Here is a 20,134-nt window from a genome sequence, read left to right on the forward strand (position 1 = left end):
TCTTCACAGCCTCACTAACTTTGCTATTGGTGGACTTGGTGGTGGTAGTCATTCTTCCATGGGTGAAAGAGAATGCTGTTGTTGCTCTAATTTGCATTTCTGAAATGTGGGTTGTTAGGGAAAAATTAAAAGAAGCAGAGGTAAGAATTCAACATGACAGGTTTATTTCGAAACCAACTGAAAACACTACTCTGGGCTTCAGGTCTGACCAAGCCATGCCCCTGCAGGCTACAAAGACCTTTAGAAGTTCGTGAGTATCATAGGAAAGGCTGTAGGAAAAAATAACACTAGAACTTTTGAGGGCGAAAGCTCAGTATGGAGGCTGGCTATCTACTACAATAACAGATTGAAAACATACATAGAATTTTGTTTCATTTGTTAAGAAAATTATCAAAATTTATTGGAAATTCTCACATTTAGATGTGTTTCTGAGTCTTCTGGACCTTTAATACTGCATCTGAAGCCACATTAAAATGCATAATATGGGGAAGGTTTTAAAGTGGTCTGTGTTGTATTGGAGTGACAGTGGATAGATACTGTCTAAAGTGATACTGTAAAGTTTTTCATGTATTTATTGGCTGTTAGTGTTTCTCCAACTCAAAAATGATAATTCATTTTAGAATTGATTCTGGAAATAGAGAGTTTAATTTCTTCTGTGTTTTTCATATATTCTGGATGTTACTCTTTGTCTAACAACAATTGGCCATCATGTTTTCCCATTTTATAGATTTAGTATTCACTTGGTTGCTGGGTTCTTTGTCATAAAGCATATTTAAATATAATATGATCCTATTTGTGGATTCTTGGTATTATTTCTTGCACAATGGAAACTTTATTTAGAAATTCTTTGTATGCAGCTTATGTTTTGAATGTTTATGCATTTTTGTCTGCCAGCATATTAAGTGTTTTTGTTTTAATGCTGAAATTTTATTCTCATTTTTTGTATTATTATGTATGGTATCAGTTATGGGAAAAAGTTCAAATTTAAGCATGTTGGGCCATTTTTTGCAGTGCAATTTGTTCATCAGTCTGTTTTTCTCCAAAGAAAGTTTGGCTTCTTTGTGCAGGTCATGTAACTGTGTCTGGAGTTGTGTTTCTACCTTCTCTTCTGTGCAATGGGTCCACAATTTTTATTTTTACTTTTTAAAAACTTTTACTTAAAAGGAAAAAGAGAAAAACACAAAACAAAACAAAGCGGTGTTAGTGTACAAGTAATACAGAACTGCAAAAAAAAAAAAAAAAAAAAAAAACAGTAAGAAACCACCAGTTAATAGATTGCATATTATCATCTTAGAAATAGTTGCTCAAATCACAGTAGCAAAGAATACAAAGTGGACATTCAAACAGTGAGACTGCAAACAGTTGTGTTCAATAATCCAACCAAAAATATTAATATGGTCAGCTATTTAACACCCCTAAACACACTTGCTGTTGTATCCTTTAGAGTTCTTTTTTTCCCTCTCTTTTTTACAACAAAATTTACACATTTTGCGTTTTATTACTCCTTAGTTCTTGCTACTTTGTTTGGGGGGAGATCGAATAAAGTCAAATATGGCAAAACAAAGCTGTCAGTCAAAACCAAGGAGAGACAAAGCACATGATGTAAAACAGAGTACAAGGTTATCAACAATGGTTATCAACAATGTCTCTTGTTTCCTTAAAAAGAATTGTCTATCTTATTATATATTATAAAGTTGAACAAAACAGTAGAGAACAAGACCAATAAAACTTAAGCATTGTAAACATTACAGGACTTCCAAAGAGACAATAAGTCAAACCAGAATGGGCATCTTAGTGAATCTTATTGCCTTCAAAGTAGTTGCCTATACCCTCAAAATTGATACTATCATACAGAATGGAACAGAGTCTAATCAGTCAAAACAAGATCATGGGAGTATTACAGGACTTCAAAACAAGTTAATAGGAAATCACAAAAGTTACCCATTATATATCCTGCTAATTTTTAAAATTTTTCCCCTTAATTAAAACAAACATAAGAAATAACTAAATAATTTTTTAAAGAATAAGGGAGAGATTGAGATAAAACAGGACATAACAATATAACAATGCAGGTCAAAGCATGACTGTTTCAGCAACCTAGCACTTCACCACCAAATAACCCGACTTAATAGTAGTTACCATAGTGTCTGTCTTTTTCCTTGAAATAGTTGAATAAAACTTCGTATACTATAGCTTCAAATATTTCCATATCAAGAAGCCCAGAATTAAGCCTTTCCAATTAATAAGTGAAAACTTTATAAGGCTTCAAGGCCACATAATGGGGAATCATGATTACCACATATTTTTATATAGTTGAATCATTACTTACATTAGGGAAACTATTCGGTATTCACACATGTGAGATTGATTTATTTCACTTATGAGTATGGTCTCAAGCTGCGCCCATTTATTGATAAATAGCTCAATGTGATCCTTCTTTATAGCTGAATAATACTCCATTGTATAGAAATACCAAAAGTTTTTATCCATTCCTCAGTTGATGGACACTTGGGTTGTTTCCAAGATCTGGCGATTACAAATTGTGCTGCTATAAACATAGGTGCACATATATCACTGTGGTATGATGCCATCAGTTCTTCTGGGAATATGCCTAGAAGTGGAATAGCTGGAATAAACAGGACTTCCAATCCCACCTTTTTGAGAAATCTCCAGACTGACCTCCACAAAGGCTGCACCAGTCTACACTCCCACCAACAGTGTAGGAGAGTTCCTTTTTCCCCAGAGCCTCTCCAGCATTTGTTGTTGTTGGTTTTCTTGATCCTGGTCATTCTTTCCGGAGTGAGAAGGAATCTCAGTGTGGTTTTAATTTGCATTTCTCTAATGACCAATGATGATGAACATTTTTTCATGTATTTATTTGCCATTTGCATTTCTTCATCTGAGAAGTGCGTATTCATCTCAGATGCCCATTTTTGGATTGGATCTTTGAATTTTGGGGGTCTGTGTTTTTTTAATTCTTTATATGTTTTAGACAAGAGTCCCTTGTCTGAGAGAGAGTTCACTAAAATCTTTTTCCAGTTTGTGAGTTTTCTTTTCACTATGCTGGAGATTTCTTTTGACGTGCGGAAACTTTTTAATAAGAAGTGGTCCCAGTTATTGATTCTGGGAAGTATTTCCTGTGCAGTTCGAGTCCTGTTCATGAATTCTCTACCTACTCCTATGTCTTCAAGGTTTCAACCCAATTTGTCTTCCAAAAGATTTAGTATTTCTGTTTTAATATTCAGATCTTTGACCCATTTAGATTTTAATTTAGTACATGGTGATAGACATGGGTCTAGCTTTAGCTTTAGGCAAATGGAGAGCAAGTTTTTCCAGCACCATTTATTAAAGAGACTGTTGTTCTTCCAGTGAACCTGCTTGGCTCCTTTATCAAAGGTAAGGTGGTTGAGTGTGTTTGTAGTTGTGGTTGTATCTTCTAATCTATTCCATCGATCTTCGGCTTTGTTTTGATTCCAATACCATGTTGATTTTACTACTGTTGCTTTGTAGTATAACTTCAAGTCAGGGATTGTGATGCCTCCTGCTTTGTCTTTGCTGCATAGAATTGCCTTTGCTATTCTAGGTCTCTTCTGGTTCCAGATGAAATTTAGGAGTGATTTCTCTAGATCTATAAGGTATGTTGACAGTATTTTTATTTGGATTGCATTGAATCTATATAACAGTTTTGGGAGAATGGCCATTTTCACAATGTTTGTTCTTCCTATCTATGAGCAAGGGATGTCTTTCCATTTTCTGAGATCATCTTCAATTTCATTTTTCAGTGTATTATAATTTTAACTATGTAAGTATTTCACTTTCTCATAAGAGTAATTCCTATATATTTCATTTTTTTTGCTTGCTAATGTGAAGAGTGCAGTTTCTCTTATTTTCCTATCTGTGAATTTGTTGTTCGTGTATAGGAATGCTATTGATTTCTGAGTTTTGGTTTTGTATCCAGCTACATTACTGAATTTATTTTTTGTATCTAAGAGTCTTTCAGTGGACTTTAGTGGGTCTTCTATGTTGAGTATGATGTCATCTGCAAACAATGGTAATTTAACTTCTTCTTTTCCTATCTTTACCTCTTTTATTTCTCTCTCTTGCCTAATTTCTCTGGCTAGTACTTCCAGTACTATATTAAATAGGAGTGATGATAAAGGACATCCTTGTCTTGTGCCTGATTTTAAAGTAAAGGCTTTCAATTTTTGGCCATTTAGTATGATGCTGGCTGTTAGTTTGTCATAAATGGCCTTTATTATTTTGAAATAAAGACCATCTATTCCAATTTTCTGTAAAGTTCTTATCATGAATAAATGTTGGACCTTATCAAAGGCTTTTTCTGCATCTATAAAAGTGATCATGTGATTCTTATTTTTGGCTTTATTGATATGGTGGATTACATTTATTGATTTACGAATGTTGAACCATCCTTGCATTCCTGGGATGAATCCCACTTGATCATGGTGTATAATCTTCTTGATGATGCTGCATCCTATTTGCCAATATTTTATTGAGGATGTTTGCATCTGTGTTCGTTAGGGAGATTGGTCTATAGTTCTCTTTTTTAGTTGGGTCTTTCTCAGGTTTTGAGCCCACAATTTTTAAAACAATCCAATTCTGTATTGATCTCTGTTCAGGAATGTGAAGCCATTGTTATGCCCTTGTTTCCCAGAATTCCTTTTACTGTTAATTGTCTACACTGTTAGATGTCTTCTATTTCTATGTGAATTTTTAGATTTGCTTTCTCCAGTTTTATTATTGATAAAGTGAATGATGTTATGTATGGTATTGCATTTAAGCTATATAATAGTTTTGATAGAATGGCCATTTTAGGTGTATTGATTTTGTCTTTTCTAGAAAAGGAACATCTTTTCATTTTCTGCTGTATTCTTTAATCTTTTTCAAAGCATTATTGTAATTGCTTCATTGTAGTGGAATATCATTATCTTTGTTTTTTCCACTGTTACTTCGTTTTTTTTTTTTTAATACTGTTGTGAAAAGTATATTTTTGTACTTTTTCCTCTCCACAAGTTTGCTGTTGGTGTAAAAGAACACTATTAATTTTGGTGTGTTGGCTTTCTACACTGCTACACTATTGAGTTTTGTGGTAATTCTCATTTTTGTTATAGTTTTGTGAGTCTATTATGAGGAAGACCACGGCATCTACAAATAATGGTAGTTTCATTTCTTTGTTCTGTATCTATGCTGACTTTTGTCTTTTTTCTTGTCCAATTAATTTAGTAAGTCTTTTGAGAACTATATGGAATAAAAGTTATAATCATAAACATCCATGTATCCTGAATCGAGAGGGAAAATTTCCAGATTTTTGCAAATACATATGAAGGTGACCATTACTTTGTAACAGATAAATTTACAAAATTAAGCTAAAACAGCTGAAGATTTAGCTCAGTGACTAAGTGCATGGTCATTAGATAGATTTCTATTACAAAATTACAAGATTAAAATAAGGATTTTGTATTCTTACTTTCTTGAAAGTTTTCCCCTGAATGGATACTGAATATTTTAGATGCTTTTGCTGAATGTATCAAAATGAATATATATTATTTCCTTAATTCTATTATCTGGGGAGCATGTATTTTTTCCTTAATTCTAGTAACTGGGGAGGTAGAGTAAACCATTTCTGCATCTCTGAAGTAAATTTTCCTTGGTCATGCTGTATGATCTTTGTGATACTTTGCTTCAATTTATCTGTTGGAATCTTACTGAAGAGCTTTGCCTCTGTGTTCATTAAAGAGTTTAGAAAGTAGTTTTCCTTATTCATTTAGGACCTTTTCTGGTTTTGGAGTTAGAGTATTTCTTGCTTCCACAAATTCATTTGGAAATATTTCTTTCTTTTTCATTTTTCAGGAAGTGGTTGAGAGGTATTGGTGGTACATCTAAAGAGCTCAAAGTGAATGTCTTAAAAGCAAGAATTTACTTATTTGGTAGTTCTTTATTATTTTGTTACTGACTGATTCTGAAAATTTAGAATTTGCGTATCTCTTTCATTAAACTTTTATATTTCATATGCATCAAAGAATTCTGACTGTTTTTCACAGTTTTACATTATGAAGAATATAGGTTCTCATAGTAGCCACCAATAGTCTTCAGGGTTTGGGCAGAATGTTTGGATGTCACTCCTTTCATTTCTAATTGTATGATTATCTTATTTTTGCTAGCTTTTTAAAATAAATTGATTATCATATTAAGTATTTCAAAGAAACAACTCTTCAATTCATGAATTCTTTGTATTGATTCTTAGCTGCAATGACATTAATGTGCTCTGATGTTTATAAATTATTTTTCTTTGTGGCCTATACACATTTGTACTATATCTCTTTATATAAGCATTGTGTTTGGATTTTGTTTTTGTGTGCTATGCAGGACCTCAAAATACAGGATTTGAATCTGGTTATTTTTTGAGTACACTGTGATTTTCTTTTATTTTCTTTACTTTTTTTTTGTACAAGTGTTGGAACTCAGGACCTTGTGCCTACCATGCAGGTGCTTCTGCTGCTGAACTAAACCCCGGCCTCATTTTGATACTGAAATATGGCAATTTACTACTGTAAACATATCAGTTAGACTTCTTTATTTGTGTTCTATATTTTCTTTATCTCTCCTGCATAGTCTTATGATTGCAGAGGTTAACTTCTTCTTTAATTTCATCTCTACCCATTCATTATTCTGGGGAGTATTATTTAATTTTACTGTGTCTGCATAGATTCTGCACCATCTTTAGTCAATGATTTTTGTTTCCCTTCACTTTGGTTTGATTCTGTGCATGGAATAATTTCAATACTTTTTTCAATTTCTTACCTATGTGTTATGCAGTAGACTGTGATCCATTTTGGAAATAAATCCACCATGCTGCTGAGAACAATTTGCACTGTTTTCATAAATATCTAATCTGTATATCTCTACTATGCCCATGACTTTGAAGGTTAGGCTAAACACAAGTTTTTCTTTCCTTTCTTTTTTTTTGTTTGCCTAACTGACCTTTACTTTTATGATAGTGGGGCAGTAGATTGCCATTGCCATTGAATTTTTATAGTGTTGATCTGATCTTTTGTCTAATGTTGTATATTTTATGATGTTTAATGTGGTGGTATTTGATGCACATGTATTTAAATTTTTAAGACTAAATGTTGAAATATTCCATGAACCTAGATGCAGTGACTTTCTTTATTTTTACCAAAAAGTCCTATTTCAGACAAAGATAGCAATAAGAGCTCCAGTCTGGTCTATGTACTGCCACCAGCCAGCATGTAACAGTACTACTGTGAAAGTGCCCACACTAAGACTTTCGAATTCATGGAGATTCAGACATAACCTGCCCAGGCATAGGGGCGAGGGACCTGAATTCACTATTGTATGATGCATGGTGCTCCTCTTGCTGACCTGACCATGCCTCGAAGTTCACTGATGCCTCCCGTGAATCACCCTCATGATAGCACCTCAATTGACTGTAACTTTCTTGTTGTAGAATACAAAAGTAGTGTTGACATTTTAGAGTTTGAATTTGGGTACATCAATAACTACTTCAGTTTGGTTAGAAGGAATCTCTTCTATTTTGCTTCTTTGTCACTTAAAAATCAACTTTGCGTGCAGTCCCAGTAAATCAGTACTAATGTAGAAATTTATTGATGATTGGTCTGTGGATGATGCTGATAATTCTCATAATCAAGTACATCAAAGCATACCTTGATTGAGATGCTAAATTATTTTGCAATTTTCTGGATAACAATAATAGAAGTTTATGATTTATTCAGGTTTTCTATCAACATAGTGTACTTGTATTCTCTTGTAGAATTCTTCTGTTGCCTCTACATTGGTAAAGAAAAATTTAAAATTGTAAAAGTTGTGATTGCTAAAACACAAATCTGGGCAACAGAGTAATTCACTGTACTTGGACCTGGAATTCGTTTAGACTTATTGGTAAAAAGTAAAATCAAAAAAGATCATGCAAAGTGATAAGAATTAAACACGACTTCTAAAGCAGTGATCAATGGTAGAGATGGGTTATTCATAGCACCTGAAGTTCCTATAGTTGGAACAATTCATGGTTGAATTTATTCTTGAGACAAACTCATCAAGTTAATTAACAAGTTTTCATAAAATATAATATCAGTTATTATGTCCAGAAACACGTAGAAACAGGAGGGCTGTAGATATAAATCAGGGATTAATGGAAGCTCTAGTATATATTATTAACAAACCACACTTTCAATTAGTACCTTAGCAATTTCTGTACCAGTTAAGCAATTATGATAGGGGCTTGTTGTCACTCAGAAAAACAGAAAATTCACTAATTTTTCTGTTAATTCCCTTTGTTCTCTTACTCTTCAATTTTGCTTCATATAGTCAACTGTATTTCATAAAATCAGTGAATCTATTTCTGATATCAAGACCTTTCTAAAAGTTTCCTTTATAGTTATCTTTCTCAACTCACCTAATTCTATTGATTCACTGATGTTTTTATCTTAAAATATTTAGATGGTGCTTATTTGTGTATCCCAATTATTATTTACCTTTAGCTAAATCTTTGAGCACAAATATTTCCACTTCATGTGACTGATTGTTTCTCCATGTACTTATCAGTTAAACTTTAGCAGTTGTTAATTAGGTCAATGGTGATCTTGTCTTGAGAATAGTAGGTTTGCATCTGCTGTACCATACACCGATCACTATTTGTATTACAATTTATTTTATTTATTTAAAGCAGTAAGACATTGCACTTACAGATGCAGTAAAGCTTGTTCCCTAATGTTAGCCTTTTGTCACTTTTGAATCCCCAACAACGTCTCCATACTATAGTTCTTATAAGCCCTTGCTCTTTGAATTCCTTCATACACTCATGATACTAGATATTGTTTCTTATTTGCAAATCTTTCTGGGTATGTTGTTCTGTGTTGTTTCTTCTGCTGAATACATGTCAATGTGTAAGTGTACAAATGTGTATATGTGTCTGCATAAGATAAAAATAGTTGAATCATTTATGATCTTCTTACACTATTAAACTGAACTGCATTCCAAACTTTATGTATTTGGTAGTGAGTGTTACATTGACTTTTTCAATGTTCTTTTGACGGTATGCATTATCTGAACTAATTCATTTCACATTTCTGAGACAAACTGTACAACATTCAAAGTTAAAGGGGAAATTTTTATAAGACTCCCAGTGTACAGATATTTTTGTCTATGACTAGTTGGCTCTAAAACAGGGAGAGATGGTAGGATCACATGAGGAAGAGGTAGCATCAAAGAGGAGAATCAGTTCATGACAAGCATTAACCAGCAAGGCATAAGCAACAAACTACAATTGGCAACCAGGGATGACAATAGTCTTCTTTCAGCCACTAATATTTTATTCCAGCTATATATATTTTGCTCAGCAACTTTGGAAGACAAATAATGCTCATGACTAGCAAGCATCAATCCTCAACACCGTGCAATATTTTCTCCAAGGAAAATCAAGATTGTTCTCCTTTTACCTCTTAATACATTTAACAGTAATATGCATGGAAATAAAAATACGGTCAGTCTAATCTGATTTCTGTAACAATCAGCTATGTGGGAACTACATACTGTTTTTTGGTACTGATCTTTTAAGAATTTCTAATGATTCATTTCATCTCATTTTAAGCAACTGTACAGAACTAAATGAAATTCATTATATCCCAGTGACATGCAAATAGTACTGTGGATAACTTTTGAAATGTACCCAATCTTCAGTCACCTTATAGAAATAACTCTGATATTCAATGAGTTTGGAGTGGATGGTTTGAAATGATCATTCCTATGTCTTTATATTTAGTCATACTTCAGATAAGAGTTCCTTCTATTTTCTGTACTTTTCTTTTTTTCTCTCAAGAGACTTTGCTATAATTTCCACAAAATTTTACATGGAAATATGAATTTACTAAACTTCCTGTCATTGAACATCACTGATATCATTTCATGGAATACAGAATTTATCAGTATTTGTTGAAATGGTGTAAATGAAATCAAGCAGCTTTCATATTCTCTTGAATGTTGCATGTGAAGGCATAAGTTTATTAACAATCTTGTCCATGTCTCTGAAAACCTAGATAACATTATAGACAATAACTTTAAGACAAAATATATTCTATGAAAAACAAATATTTGAAATTTATTTTTCAGGAATATAGCTCATCGCCCACTGGTTGCCATATAGTATGAAATACTGAGTGTGATGTCAGTGCCTAAAATACAAAATAAATTGAAATTTTAAAAATGAAAAAGTTGTTGTAACAGTCCTTAAAATGTAATTAAAGGAAAATTATTCAAAGACTTCAATAATTGTTACATTTTATAGGGAATTGATCAGTGATAGAGTATAGTAGAATCTAAAATGATATCATATCAAAAACATAAAAAATAAATTAAATTTTATGAAGCTTATCTGCCAGACTTGTGGTGTCCACAAGACAATGAACATTTTTGTAAACATCACACTAGAGGACGAAAGTCAACATGTGCAGAAATGTGCAAACATGGATAAGGAATATGAAAAAATAAAAAGCTTATAACTGAATTATATGAGCAATAAAATGTCAAACCACTTCATAATTTGAATGAAGTGGAAAATTTTATGAAGATAAATTCATGAAAAAATTAAAAGTATTTTATAACAACAAAGAATTAGTAATGCAAAAATAATACCTATTTAGAAAAATTCTTATTTTGAGGGGGATTTACCTTGACTGTTCTATGACGCTGAAGCGTGTAATTCTTCAAACATCAATTTACACATTTGAACCAGTGGTAATATTTCCCAAAATATTCAACAAGTTTTCAGTATTAAAAGCTTCCATATTCTTCACCAGAAACCCTTAACAAGTATATCTTAGGAGAATACATAAAATGTCCTCAAAAATGTTAATTAAAAAAAAAAGAAAAAGAAACATACAAAATCATATTCTTTCTATGGTTATGTAGAATTTATCTCTCTATTGACAGGTAATTATGTACTATTTAGTATTGGAAATCTCAATAGATGAATATGTTTCATTATAAGAGTAGAAAAAAAAGCTCTGAACTGTCACCTAAAATATCAGAAAACAAATCATATTTTGAATTTGTACTGATCATAAGTAGTTTTTTTTTATCAAGTTTTCGATTATATCATCTAGTACAAATTGGAATAGTCAACCTTGCATTCTGCCAAAGAGGAAAATTATCAACTCCTTTTCATAGGTTAGGATGGACAAGAAGGCAGTTGCTGCCTCTCTGTCTGCTTGCTACCTCACCTTAGCAGTATAGTGCTCACTTCTGTGTAACTAAGCTTGCATTGCAAGATTTTTTGGTGTCTGACTACTTTATTTATACACTGAGAAATTGAATCTTGGGCTAATTTTCAGAAATGGTAAATATGAATTAATCCTATTCATGTTATACTTTTGTACACTTTTGAAATTTTCTCAAACCAAGTTTGAATTGTTTTCATTAGAATGTTACAGAATGTAGAAAATGTACTGAAGTTAGTCATTCTGTAAGTGGAAGTTTTTTTTAAATCATTCCAGAGAAAACAATCATCCACAGATTAAGTGAAGATTGATTAGGACAGTGAGACAGCTAAATATTTAAATAAAATATTGAACATAATTGCTTTGCAGGTTGCCAGTTACTAGATTCAGAGAGTTCTTTCAGGCTCTGTGAAAGTCATAAAAGTAATACAGTAATCTTTTATGTAAACCAATGTCATCAGGCTACAATTGGAAATTTCAAGAATACTCAGCTATAATTTGTGTGGTAAATACTTGGAAAGTATTAATTGCTTATGATTTCCTATAAGAATGTGCAAAAGATTAGTAATAGAATGCACATTTTGTATTCAAAACATTATGTGATTCTTACACTGTGATTACAAGATGAATATAGAAAGCAATGAATCCCTGGTATGTAATCCAGTGATGTAAGCAAGTTCATGACAAGTGAAATTTGATACTCATTAGCAAAGGAAAAAGAAATAATGAATGCAGAAATGAGGCTATGGCTTTGATATACTATACATGAAAATTTTTGCTCCTCTAAATTATTTTAACAGAAATAAAATATATTTAGATCTTTATGTCTTTTAAAAGGCAAAGTGTTGGAGGTTTTGTCCCCAGTAGATGGTGTTTAGGATGCAGTGAATCTTCTAGTAGGTGGGGTGAAGATGAAGAAAAAGCCAGTGCTGAGGATGAGGCTTGGAAACAGATATCAATCCCCTATTTCCACTTCTCCTCGTTTTTCTGATTCTCAGCCTTGAGGTAATGAGTTTCCTCTGCCACACACTCCAATCTTATGTGTCTTGTAATGTCCAACATCAGTGGTCACACCTGTCAATGGATTGAAACCTTCAACACTTTCAGCCAAAATAAATCTTTTCTCCTAAGAAGCTGAGTAACTCTCATACATTGTTATCAACTGACTCATAGAAAGACTAACTCATAGAAACTAACTAACTCATAGAAAGAAAGAATTGATTCATTTGAGATTTTTATTTGACAATTCAATTTAAAAAATTACCAGCATTGCTTTTTTTAAAGCACTTGTAGGTTATACCTTGACAAACTTATGTATCTGCCCACAGGTTTTGTGAAGTACATTTCAAGCCAAGGCACTCTGTAGTTCATGATGTGGTTCCCTGAGATCTGTGTGGCCCCTCATTCATTTCCCACTGTGTGATTTCTCTGGACTGCAATCTGGCTGTCATTGATTGAGAAACAAACTTCCACCATTGGATTTCTGTCTCGGATTGAGTGGACCCAGGAAGCATCTTTCCACTGTGAGGGGGAAAAAATGCTTTCCTGTTTTAAATTATGTATATGTTGGATAAGTTGTCCTAGCAGTGGGAAAATATGTGACACATAAAATTGGCATCCCAAATGAGGCTACTACTTTGATTCTACCTGAGTATGTGGTATTGAAGGCATTGTCTTTTGTGTAAGGAACCTGAAAAGGGTTGGAAATATAGAAATGAAAATTCCTAAATTTTTATCAGTGAACAAGAGGCACCCAGTGTTTAAAAACACAGTCTATATAAAACTCAGTGTGCATTTCAGATAACCAGGCCTTGTGGGAAAGTGGGAGGTTTCTAAGAGTAACAGTCAAGCATGAGGTGAGAGTGTTACAGGCAGGCTTTTGGCAAAATTACACCAGAAGGCAGGCAGGCAGAAGAACCTGTCTTGCCCTTTGAGTCCTATCACTGTTCTCCAGTAGGCCATGCCCTGGTCATGCAGGAGCCCTGTACTTGTCTTCAATTTCCAGTTTCAATGACTCTCAACAAATAAATATAAGAATTTGAGAAAGACATTTTAGCACTAAAGTATAGCACTCCTCTCTTAGATATCTAAAGACTTTTGTATGTCACATGCAAAATGCATTTAGAACACTTACTGCAGTTTCTTCAAAAATTTCTACAAATTTGAAATCTGAAGTACCCTGTAACATTCCAAGAAACTTCTAGCTGTCTCTGGAAAATCTAAATAATCATAAAGTATTCCAACATATAATTGCACATGGGAGGCATTTCCATTCCAAAATTTCATATTAGGAAAAAACAAAATACCACAAGGAAAACATTATATTTTACATTTTACATCTAGCACCTGAAGATAATTTGGAGTTATTAGCTCCAAATTATTTGAGCTCCTCAACGATAATGGCATTTCCAATTACACAGCATGTGTCTTCTTTCTTAGAATTGCTCTGTAAATTCTGTGCACCATTTCTTAGCAGATTATCAGTGTTCTTGGTATTTCAAACTTCCTAGGGCCTCTACTGTACTTTAGGTATTATCAGCACAGCTAAACACACAACACAATTAGTGGACCATTTTCTGGCTCCCAAGGAACCTGCGGTAATCTTAGTGAAAGCCTCCAAGACTCATGGCTACTGCATTCTGCATGGCTGGGAAAGCAGTGATATGTGAATGATACTAGAATCTGATGCCCCCTTGACCACCAGAGATGCCCACTTGGACCATGGTGCAGTGAAAATTGGGGATTGGTGGCCAACTTGACTGATCTTGTTGTCTGTTTCTTCTAAACTGAGCCATAGTTTAACTTCCTCATTACTATATCTTTGCATGCAAGTGGAGAAAATGGTAAATGACCACAAGTTATGAAAGAAGCTTTATAGCACATAATGGTACCTGTTAAGCGGTATTATTTTTTTGTCTCAACCCAACCTGTGTGCTACTTTAGAGAAATTGTTGGAAAGTTCTGGCATAGCTCACAAAACCCAGTCACTGGATGAATAGATGGACAATTCTGGATGAAGTACCTGAGAGCTCATGAGGTGAGTTTTGTGACACTGTCAGTTTCCATTCTTCTAATCTCAATAAATCGGCAACTTGAATTTACTATGTGTTTTTGTGTAGAGATGATTTTGTACACAGTTTTATGAAATGAATCAGTCACTTCATGTATGATTTTCAGAAGAAATATTTTACCATATTACTTTTTATTGTAAAAATTATAGAAGAAATATCTGATCTTTTTGAGAGGCTCTTCAGAAATATATTTTTCAAATTTCAGTAATAAACACATACAAATCTTTCACTTTGGGGGCTAAGTTCCTGATGAAGTTTTCATGTTCAATTTAAATAAGTATATAAAAATCAACGTTGTGATTGTTAATGTTTAACTAGTAGCTAGATGCAGAAATATTCAATAAGCATGAACTTGTAATATAATGAATATGAAAGTTCACTTGAAGAACCAAGATGTCAGAATAACATACAGTTTTTTTAGTTGTAGTGAGTACTCCACACAACATCATCTTTACTGAAATGAAAATATGAATTTTTTATGGATCTCAAAATGTCTAAAATTTGTATGTTGCTGTCACATATTTAGAGAGAAATCAAATATAGGTTTAATTGTATGGTGGTTAATTTAGTAATGATTTGTGTTTAAAACACACTAATGCAACATTATATATGAAATGCTAACCAAATAATTTATTTAAATATATGTGCAAAATCTAGAAAAATATAAATTGCACTTTGCATGAATAATCATGTATGTATCACATTTTTGAGGTGTAGAGGCTTTAAACAATGAATCGACTTATACTCAACTATTTCAGGGAATTTGTACAGCATACTCATCTATCTTTAATGACTCTACCAATGTAAAAAAATAGGCGATGTTAAAGTTGGAAAAATATAATAGTTGGATGGTTCATAACTAATGCCTTTCACCATGAGGTAGGCCACACTGAATATAGGAATTTGCATAAAGTTTGGAAGGGAGGAACAGAAACACAAAACCATTAATAAGAAGTATCATTAATTTTTCTATTAAAGTGCATTGTTATAATGACACATTCACATATTACTAAAAATATTACTTTGTTAATGTGTAACATGAATTTCAATTATTCCTCTATTTTTAAAGCATGGTTTCTTCTGAAGATCAATTTGGTATTCTTAGGCAGTGTTCTAGAGAGATGAGTTAAATTGAGTTAAAAGTAAATGCATGAGATTTAGCACTCAAATGAACAAGTATGAAATATAAAATTTTATTGTGAGATATAAGAAAGCAAGCGTTGTTATTTAAACTGCTACCATATTTCTCACAAGTTGTTTTTACATGCCTAATGGAATCAATATAAAACTGAAAATTTATTCCAGCATGTAACATAATTCTCAGTTGAAATGCAAAATTTTAAGTGTCTATAGTGACTTTTACTAACTAGAAAAGCATAAAATCTTGCTGAATATTCTAAGTAGTTGATTGCTTTTCTTGAGAGATTTCCCAAATGATATAAGCAGAAAGTCCCATCAAAGTATATGAGGATAATGGAAAGGACAGAGGTGAAGGATGAGGGCAAAGAGTAATTTGAACAACAGCTCAAACATTACAAATTGCAAGAGGTGCTGATATTATTTAGTTGTAAACATAAATTTCCATCCACATCAATATTATGAAGGCAGTTCCCTTGTTATTTATTACATAAAATGTATTCCTCACCATTGCTTGCTTTCACTAATTATTAAATCATGTAATTTTTGTATTGTTTAAAAACAAACAGAACATTTGGCATCAAGTAAAAATACAAACAATATCACCAGAGTTAAAAATTAAAATAGTTATTATTTCCAATTTCCACTCACATGAAGATATATAGAGGTAAAAGAAGTGTGAATATAAGCAACGTTTATAGCACCTTCTCATAAAGAAGATCAGAACTTATTAAAATAATGTGAATATTATAACATTATGAAAACATGCAATCTGTGATGCCACACCATTTCACTGATTTTCTTAAAGGTATAATTTCAGTTAGTCATGTAATGACTTAATTTAGAAACTGTAGGTAGCATAACAAATATTAAACTGTTACTGTTTATTGGACTGTTTATTGGACTGTTTAGTGGACATGAAATAAATGCAACTTTCTATAAATAATAATAGTTTGAAGAATCTTGTCTGGGAGTATTCCACAGGCTCACCACATATTTCTAATCAATTTTAACTTAAGCAGGAATTGCTGTCTTGCAGTTTGCATATTACACCATGCCAAATGTCACGCAAAACAGACAATGGTTTTACTTTCACTGCAAAGTTATTGGTGAACCTCTCACAAAACCCATGGTTCATGGAAGAGATCTCATCAGCAAAAAGGAACAGAATGATACAGAACATAAGCTCACTTCAAATCACATCAGTGAGAAGTATTAAATCAGGGAAGCAGTGCAAAATTTTGCAGGATAGCATCAACCAGAAGAGGATAAATTCAGGTGAGTGATCTGTTTAGTAACAAACCAACATCACATTTCTTTGAAATCCTAAGAGGCAAAAGCCATTGTCTTTAGATACATTCTCCATTAATTTTCATGAAAAGAAAGAAAGTACACTGAGCCAGTAAATAACCATGATTCCTGTACTGATAATGTAAGTCAACCTATGCAATCACCCTCCTGTCTCATGTCTGTTTCACATTAGTACTAGATGTATTAAAGGTCATTGTAGGTTACTTTCTTCATGTTTTGTATTGTATAACACTTTTGTTATATATCGATGTAATAAAAATAAAGCTACTCATATATTATATATATATATACATATATATTAATAGTAATTAATAGTTTATGTTGTTGAATTGTTCTTATGTCCTCGTTTTATTTATTAAGGGGAAATCACTTTTATATTTTAGTGCTTTAGGTTATATTGATGTCTCTGGAAAGAATTATACTTGTAAATTAAAGTTTTCCCAAACAAGATTTTCATGTTGTATCAATGAAACATCTGTCTATTTCACATCATCAGCCTTTTGAAAGATGAAGGAATGCTATAGGCTTGGTCTTTATTGTCCCACAGATATCTGTGTATCCAAAACTTGACCCACTATCCATGATAATATCATGAGGTTGTAGAACATTTTGTAGTTGAGATCAAGTGCAAGTGCAAGGAATATTTTATCCAGTGTGGAGAACATTAGCAACCTCACTCTTATCATTCCACTGACATTTTCTTTGCCATAAGATAAGGGAATTCTTATGTCACAGGCCCATACTGATATGTACATGGGTCACACCTGAGGCCCAACAACATTGGTCCCAAAAGACTATTCAAATGCCCCACACTCTTTATGAAACTAAGACTTTCGCACAAGAACTTGATTGTCCCAGATATTTTCCTGCAATCACATGAAGGTGACTAATGTGGGAAAGAATACATTGAAATGTAAAAGACCATTACTTTAATGAGTGTTTTATAAATTATAAATATTGCATGACTTAGATTAAATGAAACACCGTTTCAAACAATTTTCTGTTCAATAGCATCAAGTGATATAATCAAGATATTGACCCATTATCCAGTAGTAAAACCTTGGTTACTCTCTCACTAGGCTCTCTAGAGCAGAGCAAAATCACAAACGTGTATCCAAAATCCTGTTTTCAACACTTTATTCTTCAACATCTCTGAGTTTCGAACCATGGAAATCTCATGTAAATTGAACTGCTCTTAATTAAAATTTGCTATGTTAAAAGTAATTTTTATAGGAATGTAATGTGAACTAAGTCAAGAGAAAAAATTAGTTGACTCCATATACACAAGCATCACAAAATTCAGGGGATAAACACATAATCATTGAGTTATACATTCAAAAATGATAAATTGCAAAGCACATGTAATTTCTAACTTCAAAACTTGCCTTAAAATACCGTGTCTCAGCATTCAAGTAGTACTATTATATCATTTGATCTTTAAATCTATGTATATATAGTGGTAGGGACTAGAGTTCTTTCATTACTGCAGTTCTTAATGCTAATCCAAAGTGTCATGTGAAAAACCAATGACTAAAATGCCAGGTCAGTACTTGGTGAAAAATAGCAGTTACTAAACTAAGGGAACAAGCAAACTTATATAACTTTCACTTCTTCTAGGTTCTGTTCACCTGCAATCTATTTAACAAGAGTTCATAGTGTTTATTTACTTTGTATTGTTTGATTGATCTATCTTTGCATATAGTTATGAGGCCATACAGAATGAACAGTTTCAGAAGATGCTTCACAATGCAACAAGGTATCTATCAAGTGGACTTCAGCATTTGGCTGATAGAACTCATTCTACTTTTTCACAGCAAGGTGTAGAAAAGTCCTTATGTGGTTCACAGAGTTTAGCTGCTTAACCAGAATAAGCATAATCATAAATGCACTTGTCCAAGAAGGTCAGTATCTGACCATCCTGGTATCCTCATGTTTCATTCTTAGTGACCTTAATAAATCACCTGATATTATACTTAAATTTTCTCTATGCCCTGTGCCCTTGGAAGTGATCTTGTGTGTCTGTAGTATTATAAGAGTTTGATATTTTAGGCAAAATGATAGGAATATAAAATCATCAAACACTCTTAGAAATCCTTGTGTATGCTTTATGTTATAGGGCCAGGTGGGACCATATAAACATGTGCTGTTTAGATTGTTGTAAGAAATAGTAAATCTACAGTGAAACCATTGGAGTTTTGTCACAGGACTTGCATATGCCTTCTGTAATTTTCTTTAACATTCAATAATAGTTTCTATAAAACTCAATAAATCTATTTTTAACAGTACACGAGGACATTAAGTGCTTATACATGTGATACCAACATGATTCTTTATAGAATTTTGAAAAAAATTTTCTTATTAAGTTCAATTTTCTCATTTAGGAATTAAAATATATCTATCACTAAATGCTCTGAAATGAGCCTTCTCAACTTTCACATTAAATGATGCGTATAAAAAGTCGTATTAATTCTAAAATCTTCTCAAAATATATATTGCCAGGTGCTATGGCCAGCGCGGGGAAGGAGTCAGGCAAGAGACTGAAGACACAGGGAGACCAGTTGCTCAAGAGGCAAAAGGCGATTTATTGAAGGACTCCAGAATTTTTATAATGTTTCAAAACAAAGAGCAATACAAGTCACTTCAGGACACTTTCTTGTGCATACAGCAAAGGTAAACATGTTCTTGGGCCCATGAGAAACTTCTATGTTGTGCAGCCCAGAAGGTAAACATGTTCCTGGGCCCATGAGAAACTTCTTTTGTTTATGTTATGAAGCTATTCCCAGGTGAATATCACCGCGATGCTTTGTCTAGAAGGCTGAGGTTACTGCAGAATGAAGAACTGGTTGAGGTCCAGCTTCAGTGTGTGGTTTTCTCCACACCCATTCACTGCAGGACTCCTGGTTCCACTCCCAACATATCCCTCTTATTTCTTAGACAAAGCGTCGCATTAGAATTTCATTAGCAGTTGATTCTAACTTAAAACGTTTCAAGTCCAAACGCACATTTCTCATTTGCCCAACAACAATTCTCACAAAATATGGAAATATTGTTATCATGACAATAAATGCTAGAGCTCCAATACCAGCTAGAATGATAAAATGCAAAATGCCCGTGAGGCTTGGGAAATGGCTGGGTAATGCGTTGAATATTTGCTCAGTTTCTTTTGCTAGGTCAACTTCAATTGCTGGTGCATTAGTTGTATCTTGGATAGTTTTATGCAGCATAAGCAAATCTAGAGAAGTATTGGAATTATGCCATATTCCTAGCAAATGATTTTTCACCCTATCCCAAAGTACATCACTTTCATTACATCTATATGAAGTAACACAAATATGTTTGTATAAG

The 20,134-nt window shown here is 33.0% G+C and overlaps 1 long non-coding RNA gene across 1 annotated transcript; it reads left to right on the forward strand.

The window, feature by feature from the left end:
• Positions 1 to 12,652: 12,652 nt before the first annotated feature.
• LOC134474099 (uncharacterized) lies at positions 12,653 to 16,814 on the forward strand. The gene is made up of 3 exons (XR_010044705.1): positions 12,653 to 12,793; positions 14,214 to 14,307; positions 16,518 to 16,814. It is a non-coding gene; the product is annotated as an uncharacterized LOC134474099 (long non-coding RNA).
• Positions 16,815 to 20,134: the final 3,320 nt, after the last annotated feature.

This window comes from Cavia porcellus, unplaced genomic scaffold (genome assembly GCF_034190915.1).
Source record: "Cavia porcellus strain 051 isolate PalLab524CR breed Dunkin Hartley unplaced genomic scaffold, mCavPor4.1 scaffold_30, whole genome shotgun sequence".
Lineage (NCBI taxonomy): Eukaryota > Metazoa > Chordata > Mammalia > Rodentia > Caviidae > Cavia > Cavia porcellus.